The sequence below is a fragment of the Meriones unguiculatus genome, chromosome 10, assembly GCF_030254825.1.
Source record: "Meriones unguiculatus strain TT.TT164.6M chromosome 10, Bangor_MerUng_6.1, whole genome shotgun sequence".
Lineage (NCBI taxonomy): Eukaryota > Metazoa > Chordata > Mammalia > Rodentia > Muridae > Meriones > Meriones unguiculatus.
In genome coordinates, this window is record NC_083358.1 from 90,904,740 (window position 1) to 90,924,647 (window position 19,908).

A 19,908-nucleotide genomic window follows, 5' to 3' on the forward strand; every position below is an offset into this window, starting at 1 on the left:
CAAGGACCTCAACATAAAACCAGATACCCTAAATCAATTGGAAAAAAAAGTGGGGAACAGCCTAGAACTCATTGGCACAGGAGACAACTTCCTGAACAGAACACCAACAGCACAGGCTCTAAGAGCAACAATCAATAAATGGGACCTCATGAAACTGAAAAGTTTCTGTAAAGCAAAGGACACCGTCATCAAAACAAAACGACTGCCTACAGATTGGGAAAGAATCTTCACTAACCCTTTATCTGACAGAGGACTAATATCCAGTATATACAAAGAACTAAAGAAGCTGAAAAGCAGCAATACAAGTAATCCAATTAAAAAATGGGGAACAGAGCTAAACAGAGAATTCTCGACAGAGGAATATCGAATGGCAGAAAAACACTTAAAGAAATGCTCATCCTCATTAGCCATCAGGGAAATGCAAATCAAAACGACCCTGAGATATCACCTTACACCCATCAGAATGGCCAAGATGAAAAACTCAAGCGATAACACATGCTGGAGAGGTTGTGGAGAAACGGGAACCCTCCTCCACTGCTGGTGGGAATGTAAACTGGTACAACCACTCTGGAAAGCTATCTGGCGCTTTCTAAGACAAATAAGAATAGTGCTTCCTCCAGACCCAGCTATACCACTGCTAGGTATATACCCAAAGTTCAAGTACACAAAAAGGACACTTGCTCAACCATGTTTATAGCAGCTCTATTTGTAATAGCCACAACCTGGAAACAACCCAGATGTCCATCAACGGTGGAATGGGTACAGAAATTGTGGTATTTTTATACAATGGAATACTACTCAGCAATCAAAAAGGAGGAAATCATGAAATTTGCAGGCAAATGGTGGAATCTAGAAAAGATCATTCTGAGTGAAATATCCCAGAAGGAGAAAGACAAACATGGGATATACTCATTTATATAGACCTATAAGATATGATAAACATAATGAAATCTATACACCTAAAAAAGATAATCAATTGAGAGGACATGGGGTAAGATGATCAATCCTCATTTAGAAAGACAGATGGGATGTGCATTGAACGTATGACAGGAGTCTACTGAGCACATCTGAAAGACTCTAACTAGCAGTGTTTTCAAAGCAAAGACTCATGACCAAACCTTTGGCAGAGTACAGGGAATCATAAGAAAGAAGGGGAGTTAGTCTGATGGGGAAAGGATAGGAGCTCCACAAGGACAAATATATCTGGGCACAGGGTCTTTTCTGAGACTGACATTCAACCAAGGACCATGTATGGATATAACCTAGAACCTCCACTCAGATGTAGCCTGTGGTAGCTCAGTAACCAATTGGTTTCCCAAAGTGAGGGGAACAGGGACTATTTCTAACAGGAATTCAATGACTGGCTCTTTGGTCTCCCCACCCCCGAAGGGAGGAGCAGTCCTGTTAGGCCACAGAGGAGGGCTTTTCAGCCAGTCCTGAAGATACCTGATAAAACAGGATCAGATGAATGGGGAGGAGGTCCCCCCTATCACTGGACTTGGAAGGGGGCACGGTGGAGATGAGGGAGGGAGGGAGGGAGGGACTGGGAGGGAATGAGGGATCGGGACACGGCTGGGATACAGAGTTAATAAAATGTAACTGATAAAAATAAAAAATAAAAAAAATAAAAAAAAAAAGAAACTAAAAGATGTACTCCCCCAATATAATCATGCTAAATACAGGTCATTGAGACTGGAACGCTAATTCAAAGCCTGTGAGCTATGTTCGAAATTATATTGCATTATCTACCACTAAAACATGTTCTAAAATATGATGCATCATATTTTTGCATGATACAATGTGTCAATTCTATTACAATATCTGTTACCTAGTCACATCTTTATTACTCAGTCACTAAACCATTTTTTTCATTTGATAATGTTCTAAATATTATGCTGAAATAACACTAGGGAAAATGGTTGCTAACATTTTATATTACATTTTAAGAATGAATACAAAATGTTTTGAATGTACTAAACTCTATAAACACATATCAAGATTTTAAGACATATTGTTCTCTCTCTGTATGCGGCCAGTGATAAGGAATTTTGTTATTGGCAGCAAGAAGTCTTTTTCTCCTGTGTCATTAGTTTCATCTGCTCCCTGCCCCTTCCAAGTCCACTGATTGGGGAGGACCTCCTCCCCTTTCATCTGACCCTGTTTTATCAGGTATCTTCAGGACTGGCTGCAAAGTCCTCCTCTGTGGCCCAGCAGGACTGCTCCTCCCTTGGGGGGTGGGGAGGTTAAGAGCTTGCCATTGAGTTCCTGTTAGAAATAGTCCCTGTTCCCCTTACTATGGGAAACCAATTGGTTACTGAGCTACCACGGGCTACATCAGAGCAGAGGTTCTAGGTTATATCCATACATTGTCCTTGGTTGGAGAAACAATCTCAGAAAAGACCCCTGTGCCCAGATAGATTTGGTAATTGTGGAGCTCCTATATTTTCTACATCATACTAACTCCCCCTTCTTTCATATGGTTCCCTGAACTCTGCCGAAGGTTTGGTTATGAGTCTTAGAATATATTTTGATTCATTGCTAGGTAAAGTTTTTCAGAGGCCCTCTATGGTAGGCTCCTGTCCTGTTATTTGTTTTCTCCTATGTCCAATGCACATCCCATTTGTCTTTCTAAGTGAGAATTGATCATCTTACCCCAGGTCCTTTTTCTTGTTTATCTTCTTTAGGTGTATAGATTTCATTATGTTTATCATATCTTATAGGCCCTCTTCTGACCTCCACATGTACTACACACATTACACACACACATAATTAGTTACAGATAGGAATCTCTCTCTCTCTCTTTCTCTCTCTCTCTCTCTCTCTCTCTCTCTCTCTGTGTGTGTGTGTGTGTGTGTGTGTGTATGTGTGTGTGTTCATTTAAGGATTTCATTTCCATGGTGCACTGGTAATCACATGGACTCTTTCTAGTAATTCTAAGCCCTAATAGTTTGTTTCTAAATGTTTGTTGTGTCTAATATTCCCCAGAGTTGAAATAAAAGGGTATCATGAGATAAGATATCTGACATATTAGTGGGGTTACAACTGTGACATCCTCAGCAAAAACCTGTAGCAGCTAACCCATGAAAAACTTTAAAATATATCAAAAAATATTTTTCAGCTAGTCCTAAAGATATCTGATAAAACAGGGTCAGATGAAAGGAGAGGAGGTCCTCCCCAATCAGTGGACTTGGAAAGGAGCAGGGAGGAGATGAAGGAGTGAGGGTGGGATTGGGAGGGAATGAGGGAGCAGGATAGAGCTGTGATACTGAGTTAATAAAATAATAAAATGTAACTAATAATAAAAATAAAATAAATAAATAAAGAAATTAAAAGAAATTAAAGACTTAAAAAAGTGACAGTATTATTAATCATTGAGCCATCTCTCTTGTCCCTGAACTTAACCTTTAAGAGTTTATAAAGTAGTGATATTTTGATAAATATATCTGCTAAAGGGTGTGTGTGTGTTAAATGATAGGCAAAAGAGAAAGAAAATCAATGATCCTTTCTAGTGTGTATCTCTTTTGTTACATAATTTATCCACCTTTTTATTATATGTAAAAATGTTATAACTTCAAGCATATGCTTCTGAACTTGTTTTTGAAATATTTTTTTCCATTCAGAGAATGCTTTAATTCGCTGTTTATCTGATTTTTATAAGACCTGTGGTTCTAATCAATGTATTATCTAGTGTTGTCTCTACCTGTTATCATTCTTAAACTACACGTTTTCCTTATCCATTGTTTTTCTTCAAGGTAAATTGTCTATGTAAAAATACTAAAAGGAAAGCTGAGTGTTGTGCCATACCTTTATAATTCCAGCACTAAGAAGACTGAAATAGGAGGACTACTACAAATTCAAGACCAGTCTTGGTTGCAGGAGATTCTATCTCAAATTATAATAAATAAACAAATAAGTAAATATGGAAGAAGTTAGTTTTTAAATTTCCTGGTGACCTATCCTATAGTCCTTTTATTAGTATTTGTATTCATGGGTACCCTCACTTGAAATAGCAGGAAACATCTACTTTGATGAGTTTTAAAGATGTACATTATTTAAATTAAATGGCATATAAAATCAAACACTCATCAATTTTAATTGGTTTTGGAGCCAAATAAAAACTTGGATATTGGATTGATCAAGTACCATATTGTATAAAGAACATTTTTCTCCTGAAGGGTTGTGTCTTGTTTATTTTTTTAATTACAGTCATTATCTTAGGTATGGTATTTCTCATGCTACTATATTAAGGCAACTAGTAAGTGCCTACTTAAATCTGTATTGAACCAAAATTAATATAATCAGTATAAAGAGTAGAATCCATAATTCTTTATTTCCAGTATAGATTTGAAGGGATACCTCAAGGAAAATTCTGAAAGTAAAAGCTGAAGGCTTATAGACTTACCTGAAAAATCACACAGAACTATAAAGAGACTTTGAAGAAATCCTTTAGAAATTCAGCTTGTGGCTGGCTAAACAAACTTATTACTGTTAACATGAAGCCTTGTCCCAAAACATTTTTTATTGTCCCTTTGTTAAGATGGCACCTTCGTTCTTTCTTTATCCCACTCATGGTTATCTTATTAAGGAGGGAATATTGAATACTCAGCACCTTACCGTATTTGAGCTAATATGTGGGCTGTAATAAACTCAATGTTTTGTTAGAAAAGTTAATATACTGACTTGTGTAGGCAGCTATATATTTTAAGTAATTTTACATAATATGTTTATTTGAATATTTTCATTAAAATTATACAAATATACTTTTGATTATGTATGTTTTAATATATTTCAAAATTGAATCATAGTCAACAGAGATATATGTCACTGTGTAAATTCAGTATGGCAGCTTGTGGTGTTCTAGAGCCATTAAGTATCTTTCATTTGATATGCAATACTTCTGCCTGTGAGGCTTGAGGTTTTGAAGAGGAAATTGAGTTTGGGACTTGACAAGCTAAAATAAACTGTCATCCAGAGAAAAGAATAGCTCATAAATGACAGAATGGAAGGGGACCATGGTCAGTAGAGATTCTGGATTTGTTTTGTGAACTATTCATTTGACAGGCTAAAACTATTTGCATATTAAGAAGTGAAGTTCTCAAAACCTAACATACAATTTCTTATAACAGTCAGTTACAACAGAACAAAACTGATGCTAAATGTTCTTTCTTACTTCCAGTATGTTGGCCTTCTTTCAGTTCTTATTTTCTTTTGTTCATTTTTTTGTTGTTGTTTTCTATAGCACTAATAAAAGAATGTGGATAAAATGATAACTTCTTTTAAATGGGTAAGTGCCAATGTCTACCTAAAAGTTGTTCTCTTTTCCCCTCTTGTATGTCTCTCCTCCCTCTCTCTCTCCCCCTGTCTCCACTTCCAGTTTTCCTTTCAGATATTCTTCCAGTAACCTCCCACAAGAAATTTAAGGCATAGCCTAAAAGTCATAGACAAAGACATATCAAGGATGCATATAGTCAGTGGGTCATTGTCTTACCCCTAATCAGTGTAACATTACAAATGTTCCACAGTGATGTTTTGTAAAAGAGACTATGGTCAGAATCTGTGCCATAAGTCATTGTAAGAAATAAATACCCACTGACCCACCCATTTGCAGGAATGATACCTTCTGCACATTGAGCATGAGTTCACGCAGAGTATTCCATTAAAGAGTGACAAACAACTAAGGGGTCTAACTTGCTTCCTAGGAGCAGTTTACATTCAGTGTTGAAGGAATGGAGGGCAGAAGTTTTGGGGGCTGCTTAAGTGGAGAAGGCAGAATTAGGACACACACACACACACACACACACACACAGAGACAGAGAGAGAGAGAGAGAGAGAGAGAGAGAGAGAGAGAGAGAGAGAGAGAGAGAGAGATCTGTGGAGCCAACTACCAAAGAGGAAGAAGTTGCAGAAGAAAAGTATCCCAGGGCTCCGTTGCAGGTCCTCATGGGAATCTGGTATGAAGCATCTGTCCGATGACTATAAAACTAGCGAAGTTGTTCCTAATAGTCGCACTGTGAGCTCTTCATGATACAGGTCCTTAAACAAACGCAAGTGTCTTAAATCTAGAAACCCATAGGCTGATCTATATACAGTAAAACCACGAAACGCTTTACTGAAGTCTGAGAACAAGCCTAGAAAGGATTCAAGTTGATTCTGAGTAATCTGTGATCCAGAGAAAAACTTATCAATGTTAAAGAAACGTACTAATGACGAATGATAATTTTTTTATGAAATGTGACAAACAAATAAATAATATAGATATACCAAATGGGAAGAATCGCATGTTGGGTTAAATACAGTCAGTACAAACCGATACAGAAATGGGTATGGGACAGAATTAGTAGCTTATAGCAGTTGAACAAATAGTGAAAGTGTGTTTGATATGCTTAGAAATGAAACATGTAAATAAAAGGAGGAAAATAAAGAAAATATATAAAAGATGAAAATGAAATTCCTGGAGGTGAACAAACATAGTATGAAATTAAAAATACATGGTGACATTAAAACAGATTAGATACAACATAAAATTAAGGAATGTGCTGGTACAGTGATTATAATTTAGAATGAAACATAGAGATGAACAATATAAAAATGACAAAACAAATGTCTATCAGTGGATGTAGAACAATAAAAATCTAAGAAGGAATAGGAGATTATCCTGGTTTTGGCACAGGGCTTCTAATACCCAGTTTTGTGCTCAACAAAATCTATCTATCTACTATCGACCTACTATCTATTTATCTATCTATCTATCTATCTATCTATCTATCTATCTATCTATCTATCATCTATCTATCTATGCATCTAGCTATCTATGTATATCTATGTATATGTATATCTATGTATATCTCACCATTAATGTATATACTATCTCTCTATCTATCTGTCTATCTATCTATCTGTCCATTCCTCCATCTCTTTGTGGTAGGGCCTACAAGTATTTGAATTTCTGTGGGAAAAGAGCATGAATCTTCATGCTATAAAGTAAAATGAAATCACATCTTAATCAGAGAATACAACAATCAGAGTCCGGAGGATCAGAGTCAGGAGGTTAGTCTTGGCTATTTAGTGTGACTATTTCTTTAAAAAGAAAAATAAGCAGCAAGTCTTTAGACATTCAAAATAGAACTGGGCATTAAGGGAAAATGGTTATTCAGAGTTAAATGTTATGGGGATTAAATGTTTTCATTCTCTTACTTGATGGGGCACTTGCATGTCTCCTTCAGTCCACAGCAGGTCAGAATGGAAAGACAGTGTGGTTCTGAGCAGGGAAGCCTCACAGATGGACTCACTCTAGGACCTCGTTTTACAACACTAATCTGAATTCCACAGACAGAAAAGGTCATAAGGCACCTCTGATGGAAAACCCTGGGTGAAAAGACCCTAGGGAAGGCTGTTCTCCAGAGCCTCCTAGGATGCATCAGGTGACTCAAATTACTTGATGCAGAGACTTCACACAAGAATATGGTTGAGGGAAGCCTGAAAAACAAGTGGCAACAAAAACACTGCAGAATTTCACTGTCACAAATGTAATATGGAATTACATGCATTTAAATCTCAACTACCAGAAATCTATCTTGAAAGACTTTTATACCTCAAGGGAACCTCTAAAGTGTAGATAAATGTCACCCTGGAGATACTTGAGTTTAATGAGAAGGGATTTCTTTATGTGCAGTGGAACTGGTGGTCATATAAATGGAACTGTGAAGACTGTCACATGGTGTATGAAAATTATATTCACAGAGCAGAATGATTGGGGAAAGCAACATTGGCAGGGCAGACAAGCCTGATTTAGAGAGCTCAAAATTCATGAAACCAGTAACAGCAGTTGAGGAAGCTCCATTAAGATCACCATTTAGAAGAAGCTCATGCAAACCATGAGCAAATCCTGCTAACAGCAAAAAGAGAGTATGTGCAGGGACAGACTGTAAAAGAAACATTCATTAGTTAATCTCTCACATGTCATTCATTTCAGAGTTCTCCATTGGCGTGTTAAATATGAAATGTGAAGTGTCATGGAATCCTACATTTCTTTGCTTTCATAAAACATGCTGGAAACTGGCTGGCTTCTACCCAGTTTATATCCATACTCCAGCTGATGGCAGGTGGTACTTAGAAAACATTTCTTACACACAGACAGTTTAATATGTAGGGGTTATTTTTGCATCATTTTTACTTCCTGCAAGTGGCACTATAATCTTAATTTGGAATTGGTTTTTGAAGCTACATCAATTGATGGGCACTTATTTTCCCGTCACCTTATATTGTTCAAAAATCCTTCCTTTGGCTTTCAGAACCGTAGCAATAATTTTTGAGGCAAAAAATTCCATCCAGTTTTATCTACATTTTTTTTCTCACGCTTCCCCATAAAAGTAACTATCAAATTCCTTTGCTTGGAGAGTCTACATGTTTTGTTACTTTGTGAAAGAGCCATGTTCTTAGGAAATTTCTATTCCTTCTTCCTTCAAAGAATACTGGTGTTCTCTCTCTTTTTCTCTCTTTCTCTCTCTCCTTATTCAAATGTTGAACTCAAAGCAGGCAAGTTTCCAAAGGGGAATGTTTGCCATTGTTCAAATACCCTGAAGTGTCTAGGTAAGAAAATCACTATGAATCAAAAGATAACTCAAGGCATCCAATTTATCTGACCATTTTATCTGCCTTAATTGCTACTATATATAACCCAGCACAGCATTAGCTGTAAGGTTATGGATGGAACTGTTCATCGTATCAATCAACCAGAATATATGCTATAAATCTCTGAGACTGGTTTAAAATCCCTGTGGGAAAGTAAGTGCTTTCTCATAGGCTGCCTTACCATCTTAAAAATGCAGCAACATAGGGATTGTATTTTGTCTGTCTCTCCCACAAGATACAGAAGCCAGCATCAAAACATCTCAATACTCGAGTTGACAGGTTTGTACAAAAGACTCTCCTTTCAAAAGTTTTGTCTTCACATTTTTATTTCATAACTTTTACTGCTCCTGCTTTTGCTGCAACTTTGAATCCTCCAGGAGGAGAGACAAAATGACATAAATGCAGTTAAAATTCAGAGTTTTACAGCCAAGACTCCCATGGTACCAGCGACAGTCTTGATTGCTGAAGAATTAAAACACAGGACTTGCCAATGCTGATTTTCTGGAACTCATAGTGCAACAAAGAATCCGCAAACAGGAATTAAAAATTACAGGGTATTATATGAGTTAGGTTCAAAATTCATTTGGAGTCAGACAATATAGCTTAAGAATGTCATTTGAATTCCTCTTGCTGTGATAAATAACTGACACAGATGACTAGGGGAAGTAAAGTTTTGTTTATAGTTACTTAGACAACCCAGGATTCCCAGCCTAGGGATGGCTCCTCCCACAGTGGGCTGGGACCCACCACATCAATCATTCAACAAGAAATGCTCCACAGCTTACCTACAGGTCAGTCTCATTTTCTCCAAAAGGTTCCCTTTTCTCAGATGACACCAATTTGTGTCAAAGTTGACAAAAGCTTAACCAAAGCACTAATTATAGATGTTTTCCTAGGAACAAAGACATTCATTTGAGTGTTGAAAGTTAAGTTTTAGTTCTATAGATGGAGACAGTTATGAAATCCATACCTTAATGAAAATTCTGTGCTCAGAGACATTTGCTGACAATATGGGAAGATTTTAAAATAATGAATATAAAAACAGGAGGTGGTGGTGCACATCACAGCACTCAGGAGGCAGAGGCAGGTGGATCTCTGAGTTCTAGCTTAGCCTACACAACAAAGTGAATCCCAGAACAGCCAAAGACCCGGTGTCAATAACCAAAATTAAAAAATAAAGTAAATTATATAATAATGCATATAATTTTAAGTTTATATATTGTCTGATTGAAGAGGAATGGGCTTAAAAAATGCTGATCATAAGCGACAGGTGCCTTTGGCCTGACAGTATCATGAGTTAAGACTAGTTAATGAATTGTAAAATACATGAATTAAAGAATTGAATGAATGGGAGAAACCAAAGAAAGGGGCCCAGACAATTATATTTAATATTTATTATTTACAGAAAACAGTTGAACCCTTAGAATATCATATAGGTAGTTATAGCTATATCAAAATGATATATAATAAGGTCAAAGAAACTTTTACACATGCACACACACACACATATTTATCTGTGTGTGGTGTCAAACACTTATAATTTCTACAGATAAAGAGGGAATTAGGTAATGTTAAGCCTGCCTGTGATTGCATGTGGGTTCGAAACCAGCCTGGGCAGTACAGCAAGATTCTGCCTCAAAATATGCCTTTAAAATATCAGAGTTATAGACAGAGGTAATGGCTGAAGAGAGGGAACAAGGTTGGAAAGGGGGCACAGAGAGTTAAGAGACGGGAGATCAGACCTGAGGAGAGCGAGAGCAAGAGGACAGAAGACCTGTAGAGAAAAGAGAAACCGAGGGTGGAGACATCTCTGTGACAAGTTGGGAGCCTAAGTCAAGGTAGGCTTCTGGATATGAGGGGGATTCAAGCAGACACTCCTAGTGGCAGAGGCCATACAGACTGAAGACAACATCTTCTAACTAGACTAGTCTTCTGGTAAAGAGCAGGGAATATCAATCCATCGATAAATCTTCAACCCAACATTTACCCTACCTATGAGATGTGCAGAGATAATGACAGAGAAGATTGTGCAGACCTTGAGGGAATGCCCAACTGATGCTTGGCCCAACCAAAGACCCACCCCATCTGAGAGTGCCAACCACTGACACTATGAAGGATACTCTGCTAAGATTGCCGACAGGAGTCTGTTAGAGTTGTCCTCTGAGAGGCTTTACCCAGTGCCTTAAAACAGATGCTGAGACTCATAGCCAAAGATTGGTCGATGCCTAGGGAGTCTTGGGGATAGTGGGAGGAAAGAGAAAAGGACACGACATGGAAGTGACAGGAGCTTCACAAGAAAAACAACACAGCTAACTAACCAGGGCTCAGAGGGGTTTTCTGAGATGGAAGCTTCAACCAAGGATCTAGGCCCCCTACAAAGATGTGACAGATGGGCAGCTTAGGCTTCAAGTGGCTACTCTAGTAAGGAAAGGGGACTGTATCCAACGAGGACTTACTTGCTAGCTTTTAGATCCCTGGAGGGACTTCCTTGACAGGCCACAGGAGAAGAGGACACTTTCAGTCCTGATGCAACTTGATGAGCTGGGGTGAATGGGAAAAAGAGCTCCCCTTTTCTGAGGAAGAGGGAAGGAGGAGGTAGAGAGGGTGGGCCTGGGAGAAGAGGAGAGAAAGGGCTACAAGGTTGTAAAGTGAATAAAATACATGATAAACAACAACAACAATAAACCAAAATAACATGAATGTTATGTTTTGTTTCCAAAAGCCTTTCTAATTTATAAAATCACAAGTAAGAAACTCATGTTTAGTAATTTTGAAATGTTCATTATATGCATTGTTTATTTATTAAAGCCATTTTCTAGTGATCAAATGTAAAATAGTTCATAATAAAAATCTGGAAATTATATATATATCAGAGTTTAGCTTGAGCCTGAGGTGGTTCCTCTATGCTTTATGTGTAAGCTTCATAATATGTCTGTATATATATATATATATATATATATATATATATATATCCCCCTAGGTTTTCTTATCCTTTTTAAGTGGTATGTTTTAGTAAGGATTGGTTATAAGCAGGTATTCTGGTGAAGATTTTGAGGGAGAACTGCAAAGGATTTCCTCCCTGTTTCAAGGTTGTAAATTTCAAGAGCAACGAGTTAGTAAGGTTGAGTTGTCTGGTGAGGGCTGATATCTCTAGAGCAGTGGTTCTCAAACTTTGGGGGTCAAATGTCTTTCCCAGAGCTGGCGTAGCAGTTTTCCTGTGTATTAGACATTTAATTTACAATTCAAAACAGTAGCAAAAGTACAGTTATGGAGGACAGGGCAGCCAGTCCTGAAGAGACATGATAATCTAGGGTCAGATGGAAGGGGAGAAGGACCTCCCTATCAGTGGACTTAGAGAGGGGCAGGGAGGAGATGAGAGAGGGAGGGTGGGATTGGGAATGAATGAGGCAGGGGGCTACAGCCGGGATACAAAGTAAATACACTGTAATTAACATAAAAATAATAAACATTTAATTAATAAAAAATAAAATTTGAATCACTGCAAGTCTTCAACAGAGAAAAAAATGAAGAAGCAATGAAATAATTTTGTGGTTGGGTTCATCACAACATGAGGAACTGTATTAAAAAGTTGCGGCATTGCATGTTCTTTTTTTTTTTTGAGAGACGTTATTTAGTAAAGGTTTTTTTTTGTTTTTTTTTAGCTTATATCCATAAGATTTGAGTTTTTGTTGTTATTTTCCTTTTATTGTTCAATAAGAAGAACATCTCATTGTAGCAGACAGTGATGGTATCCTTGTGAAGGGATGGAGATGTGGATTAGTTGGTACAGCCCTTGCCTGACAGGTGTGAGGCCATGGGTACAATGCCCATTATCACACATACATACACACACTTGTGGAGCGTTTTAAGAATTAAAATATAAATTGCATTCTACCTCTCAAGCACTTAAGAATATTCAACACTGAGAGATAAGATAAGTGGGATTAATTTCCATACATTCATACATGCTTAGTAACTGTCTAGTTCTTCTCAGTATTCATGGGTAATATGACTTTTAGATTAAAGTATCCTGGCAGCTGGCTTTTAGATTAAAGTGTATTTTCATTCCTTTCAGGTGTCTTTTCTGCATTGTATACTTCAAATTGCAATGATAAATCATTTGGTTTAAAACAGCCTTAGTGCCGATGTTCATTTAGGTGTCATCCACCCAAAGAGCATCAGACCCGTCTGATACCTTTTTCTCAGAGGCGGGACCTGGGGCATCAACCCGCATGCACCAGACATGCTCTTCTCTGGTTCGAAAGCGGCTGACCCTGAGTGCAGTGCTTAGCCTCGCATCCTGAGCGTAACATTTTAGCTTTTTATGGTATCCAACCATGCTTGGGGAGAATGTCCTGCTTCAATGGCTGTAAAGGCCTGAATGATCATGGCTGCATCACACTGTTGTGAGACTCTAATCTTGCATATATACCACAGGCAAACCAAGGAGACCAACACCAGAAGGCCTGCTAACGCTCCCATGCCCGCCCATTCCTTCAGATGATTCATGGCTGCAGCAATCCATGATGATAATCCTGTGGCTAGTCCTGCGTCCACTCTGGTAGAATTTACTGTGACAATGGCCACTCTCAGCTGCTCCATCGTAGTATCTAATTCTCCAGTCCAATTACCCAAAATATAGCTAGACAATTGTTTAGACAGATTTGCAGCACAGGAAAAATTCTCATTTATTTCTAATATCAGAGATCAGACCTCTACTCTTGCCTGATGCGTCTAAAATAAAAAGGGGGAACTGTAGAGAGCTGCGGAATGCTGTGCCTTAAAGATGGAACTGGTTTCCGCCTTCTACCTTCCCGATGGTGAGTGCTCTCTGTCACGAACAATTCCACATTTGGCTAAGGCTGAGGATCTGGCTTGCTTCCATGTATGTGGACCTATCTGCATTGCCCACGTGGCACGCCTGGGTTGGCTACCCAGAGGCTATTTAAGCTGTGGGCTGGCTTTCCCCAGGGTCCGAGGATTGTTCAAGGTTCCTGAATAAACTGCATTGAAAAACAAAAAAACAAAAAAAAAAAAAAAAACAGCCTTAGTGCATACAGCCGCATTTCTTATTTTATTTTTTATTCTTATTATTAGTTATATTTTATTAACTCTGTATCCCAGCTGTATCCCACTCCCTAATTCCCTCCCAATCCCACACTCCCTCCCTCATCTCCTTCCTGCCCATTTCCAAGTCCACTGATAGGGGAGGACCTCCTCCCCTTTTTTCTGACCCTGTTTTATCAGGTATCTTCAGGACTGGCTGCAAAGTCCTCCTATGTGGCCTGGAAAGGCTGCAGCCCCAGGGAGAGGTGATTAGAGAGCCTGACACTGAGTTCAAGACAGAGATAGCCCCTGCTCCCCTTACTAGGGTACCCAGCAGCCACCAAAGTCATGTGTCATAAGACAACGGTTTCACAAACTCAGTTTTGTAGACCTTTGGTCTCTTGTTGCTTTGTTTAGGCATTTCTTGTGTTTTTGGTCTTTATGGTATTATGGTTTCTGATTTTGTGCGTTTTTATTCTGATTTTAATTTCTATATAATTGTTGTACTAACAACTTGCCTCTTTATTGAATTTGTATATAATCTTACAAGATCATCCAGTGCTGCCTGAACTCCAGAATTCCACCGATGGCCATTAATCCCATCGTGGGAATAAATGAGGCAGAGCTGCAATTGGCAAATCTCTTCTTAAATGTCTTAACCATTGCTAGGATCACATTCACAACACTGGGATTTCAGAGGAGACATTCCACCCACAACACTAGGTAATAACATCCATATTTTAAATTTTTTACCCTTAAGTTTACAAACACAATTGAGATATACTGGAGTATTTTGTTTTCTTATACAGAAACAAACATTCCTTTTGCTTTTATAGATAAAATTCCCTTCTATATGACCCTGTCATTTCTCTAAATCTACTCAATTTTGCACCCCAAAATGGACAAAATATGAATGGAAACGATATTTTGCCATTATGTAAACTTAGAATTAATCAAATGCATAGAAGCCCTTAACATCCACACGTATGCACACGCACATGCATGCACACACACACACATACACACTGAACAAGCAGTCACATGTGCAATAATTTAAATATTGCTTTATTCTCTCATAAGTCAAGGCATCAGATTTGATGCCTTTTTAGCCTAGAACCTCAGGCTCAAGCTAACTCTGATGTAGATAGATAGATAGATAGATAGACAGATAGATAGATAGATAGATAGAGATATATATCCTTCTAGATTCTTTTATTATGAACTATTTTACAATTTGATTACTAGAAAACTGCTGTAATAAATGAATACTGCATGTAATGAACATTTCAAAATTGCTAAACATGAGTTTCTTACTTGTGATTTTCCAAATTCAAATATTCAAAGTTGTTCCTTTCTGATAGGATAGAAATTTTGGATCATGTTGCTTCTATGAAAATTTACCAAAATTATTTAAAATGTAATGATATTAGTTCTTCAATATCATGGATAAGAATATGATGAGTGACATAGGTAATAGGTTCAGTATAATAGGCCAAAGTTATTTTCTGTGGTATGTTGTGTACATTTCATGCAATCAGGATAGAGAAAACCATTTGGAGAGGGATGTGTTTGGTTTTTGTCTCTGAAACACTAAGCACAAGCAATCACAAAGGAGCACACACACAGTTTGGTAAAATAACTCTAAAATTTCTAAAGAATATATGTCACTATATAGCTTTCAGTTAATACTTTCAAAAAAAGACATGATTTTAAAAAGATAGTTTGTATTTTTTTAAAATGAAATCAAGCCTTAGTTATTATGTTAATGAATAAATTTCTAGTCCATGTGTAGGATCATATTCAAACCAAATACTACATAATGTTCCATTAGAAGACAGGGGAATAAATGACAAGTTTGTGAAGATACTGGATCATAATGTAAAAGCTATATAGTGTTATCTGGACTCACTTTAGAGACATTCATTTGGACTTCCTTTAAGTAAGGAAACGTATAGTGGGCTTTACTGTGACCCCCCTCCCCAGTGTCTCCATAAGCTCATTAAGGAAGGATTTTGCACTGCCAAGATATTACTTTGTATTACTTAATCACTTAATTCACTTTCAGTCACCGGATATCAACTCATTATCTTTAAGGATTGCTGCCTGTCCATTGCATAGTTGAAAAGAGACCCGCTCTTTCCTTTATTCTTTTCTCTACATTTCTATAATGGTACATTGCAATTAATTATAGAACTTTAATTATTCTTGGTTATGTCTTGAATGCATTAAACTGTCAGGTATCTAATGAAAAGATACCTTTTGGACATGTGTGGTCATGCAATTGTTAATGATTGCCTATGGTCTCCATGTAAGAACAAATAATTGTGTTTTTAAATACCAGTTCTTTCCCAAGTGGTTTGCCTTGAATCCCTCACTTAATTTCCTTATTGTTCATTTCCTTCACGATAGCATTATTGCAGGGATTGTTTTGAAATAGAAACGTGTATTTTTCTCATTTAAATTATTGACTTGCTCATGTCTATTATTTTGACATTTAAATTAATTTTATGAACTAATTAAATCATGTGTTCAAATATATTAACTATGTCCATTTCTGAGTGCTTCCTAAGACTTCTGTTATTACTTTCTTGATTATCTTTTCTTGCTAGGTTACTAAGACAGACTCATTTTTTTTAAATCTTAGATATTTACTTATATAGAGAGAGTTTTGTCAATAGAGGATGATCATGCCAGGGTACATTTCCACACATCTCTTTTTTTTTTTTTTACTGTTTTCTTTATATTTTTATTGAAAAAATTGATACAACATATTTTTATAATAATTTTTTATTTTTAATATTAATTACAGGTTATTTACTTCATATACCAGCTATAGCCCCCTCCCTCATTTCCTCCCAATCCCACCCTTCCTCCCTCATCTCCTCCCATGCCCCTCTCTAAGTCCATGGATAGGGGAAGTCCTCCAACCCTTTCATCTGACCCTAGCTTATCAGGTCTCATCATGACTGGCTGCATTGTCCTCCTCTGTGGCCTAGCAGGACTGCTCCTCCCTCGGGGGGTGGGGAAGGTCATAGAGCCAGCCATTGAGTTCATATCAGAGATAGTCCCTATTCCCCTTACTAGGGAACCTACTTGGATGCTGACTTGCCATGGGCTACGTCTGAGAAGGCGTTCTCACTTATATCCATGCATGATCCTTGGTTAAAGAATCAGTCTCAGGAAAGACCCCTGTGCCCTGATATATTTGGTCCTTGTGGCACTGCCATTCTCTCCAGGTCTTACTATCTCCCCCTTCTTATGATTCCCTGCACTCTGCCCAAGGTTTGGTTATGAGTCTCAGCATCTGCTTTGGTACACTGCTAGTAGAGTCTTTCAGAGGCCCTCTATGATAGGCTCCTATAAGATAGGACAAACATACTAAAATTCTGTATACCTAAAGAAGCTAAACAAGGAGAGGTTCTGGGGTAAGATGATTAATCCTCACTTAGAAAGACAAATGGGATGGACATTGGATGTAAGAGAAAAGAAGAAATAGCACATCTCCTTTTTAATCCCTCCATTCATTTTCCTTAGTGTATCTCTCAGGTTGGTCTTGAACTTGAGAATTCGCACAATAATCCTTCTTCCGTCTCCCCAGAAGCTAGTACTCTGAAGCCAATACCTCTCATCACATTTTGTAAATTGCAGCATTTTATTTTTTTTAACATTGTCTTCAAAATTCTGCAAAATTTGATAGCTTTTTAATTTGCCATCTCCATTAATCTTTTTACATAAAATTTACTCTTATTTATTCACTCTTACATGGCCTAAGCATTACCCCTTTTATTGGTGTATATTTTTGTATTCATTCAGTTCATCAAAACCTACCAGGTTGCACCTTCTACATATTTGCTGTTTATGTTTCTTTAATATCTAGAAGTTCCTAGGTACCATTTCCAATTTGCTCAATATTTTATTTAAAGAGTTGAAATATTGCTGCTTTCTTTATGGGTAATAAACGGCTTCTTACAAAAAAACACTTACAATAAAATAAGCTTTCTTCTGCCAAGACCCTCTTTTTTATTTTCAACCTGGAATTGCATTTTACTCGTACTTAAGGTGGATCTTCTCATATCAGCTTAGGGAAACCAAAAAATTCTTCGGTTGAGGTTACCTAAGTTTTGGCAAGTTGACATTAATACCAACTATCATTACAATGAGCTGTAATATTTACAACACAATTTAATTTAACACTCTAATGCATATTTAAAGATAAAATTGTTTTAACTACTGTGAATAAATTTTAAAAGCAAAGAACATTGTGTCTGTGCAAACAACACTTTTTACACACACACTCACACACACATCCACACACATGCACACACATATAAATTTTATATGACAAATAGTAACTTTATTAGCTGACTGAAATATGCCAAAGAAAAAATATTGTTAGAAAAACCTAATCTTGGAAGGCTATCAAATTAAATACAGGAGAAAATATGTTAGAAAGTCCATTTGACTGTCCATAGAAAGAAAATCTGAAAATTATTTGAAAGCAGGTAACCAAGTTTATGTGTAAATGTATGACTATACGACTTATATGCATGAAGCATCATATTACTTATTCTGTAATCAATCAGATATTTTAACACTTGCTTTATGATATATATTTATACAAATTTTCATACTTTGTCCTCATAATATTTAAGGATTTAGTATTACCCATTATTAATCATAAGAAACTAAGAGAAAGTACACAAAAGACTCCAAAGTCTTATAGACCTGTTTAAAACAGGCTGAGTAGTTTTCATTTTAGCTTGTGATAAAGTAGTCATACTTCATATATGAGTCTCAGTTAATGCTTTGCCTGCATAATGAATTTACCATTTGATTTTTTTTGAATATCCAGCAGGTTATTGAAAATTAATTACTTGCTCTAGGCTCAACTGTAGCCTCAGGGAAAGGTAACTTGAATGCTTTAACTTGGGGAATGAATGATAGCTGTGTGGAACATTTTCTTTTTAACTTTTAATGCTTCCATACTTTTTCTGGCTTAAAAGATTGTCATTTTTCCTTGTAAGTCAATTTGTCATATGTAATCATAAATATAGTTAATATATTTGTAGGTTTTCCTGAAAATATGGTCAATAAAAAGATTTGTATCATCAGAAAAGTCTAACAAAACATGCGTTTGTAACAGCTGTGTATAATAATATGGTAAGGTTAAAACTACTTTTGATTCTTGTGACTCATTTATTCTTTTCTTATGAGAAAAACATATTTTAAAGGATGTCTATAAACATCATCTTGACTGCAAATAACACTCAACTTGCTGTTGCATATCTGCTCACCTCTTCATTCCTCTATCAATCTAGAAGCCCATTTCCCTTGAACTAAACTGTACTAAAATTCTTTTCTCTGTAATGTTCTATTTGGCCATCGTCTAGCTGGTTCAAGTGTGTTATTTTTCCCCTCTTCATCATTCATTTACTTTAATGTGTAGAATCTAAGGGAGAAAAATTGCTTTAAAGTAAAAGGGGTTACTAGGGTTAGGGAATGGAACAAACGGAGTATAGATAAGGGTAAGAATCAGCAATACAAGTGGTGCAAATTATCAAAATAGTTCAGTATGGTCAGGAATGGAAATATAATGAAAGCTTTTCTGTAATTACTATACACAATGAAGATTGAGTTTGCTTGTCTTTCGCATAGTATGCTATGTAGATTATATCATAACTAAATTTCATGTTATAAGATATTTGTATTATGCTCTGTTTTTTATGAGAAAAGTATTATGTGCATGCACAATTGGTCCAATTTACCTGAGGAGACAGTGTTTTTCAGTGAACCTAGAGCACATAGGTTTGGCTCAGCAGCCTGGCCATCAAGCACCAAAAATCCTCATGTGTCTCCTCCAGGCCCCTACTTTCTCACATAAGCATGCTTTTGGGCATGGCCTTTATCTATCTGCTCAAAATTCAAACTCAAGTCCTTATGGTCATACAGTAAGCACTTAGCCAACAGAAGTGTTTCCCTAGACTCCTAGCCTCACTTAAAGCATAATTTGTAAAGATGTCTTTAATTGTGACAAATTTTATTTTAGTCTTTGACTTCACTAGCATTATTTCAGGTTGAACTGATAGCAGGATGTTTTTTAAATTCTTTTTGTTGTTGTTGTTGTTTTTGAGAGTTGGATTTTTGCTTGAAGTCTGTTCTACATGTGTTTCAGCTGTCAATCAAATAGTTGGTTTTTACTCAGTTTTGAGCTTCTGTTCTTTGACTTTCTTT

At 36.8% G+C, this 19,908-nt stretch overlaps 1 pseudogene; it reads right to left on the minus strand.

Annotated features, from left to right (window-relative positions):
* Positions 1-14,280, minus strand: part of LOC110558129 (nucleosome assembly protein 1-like 1) — a 30,745-nt pseudogene extending 16,465 nt beyond the window's left edge.
* Between the last annotated feature and the right edge of the window lie 5,628 nt (positions 14,281-19,908).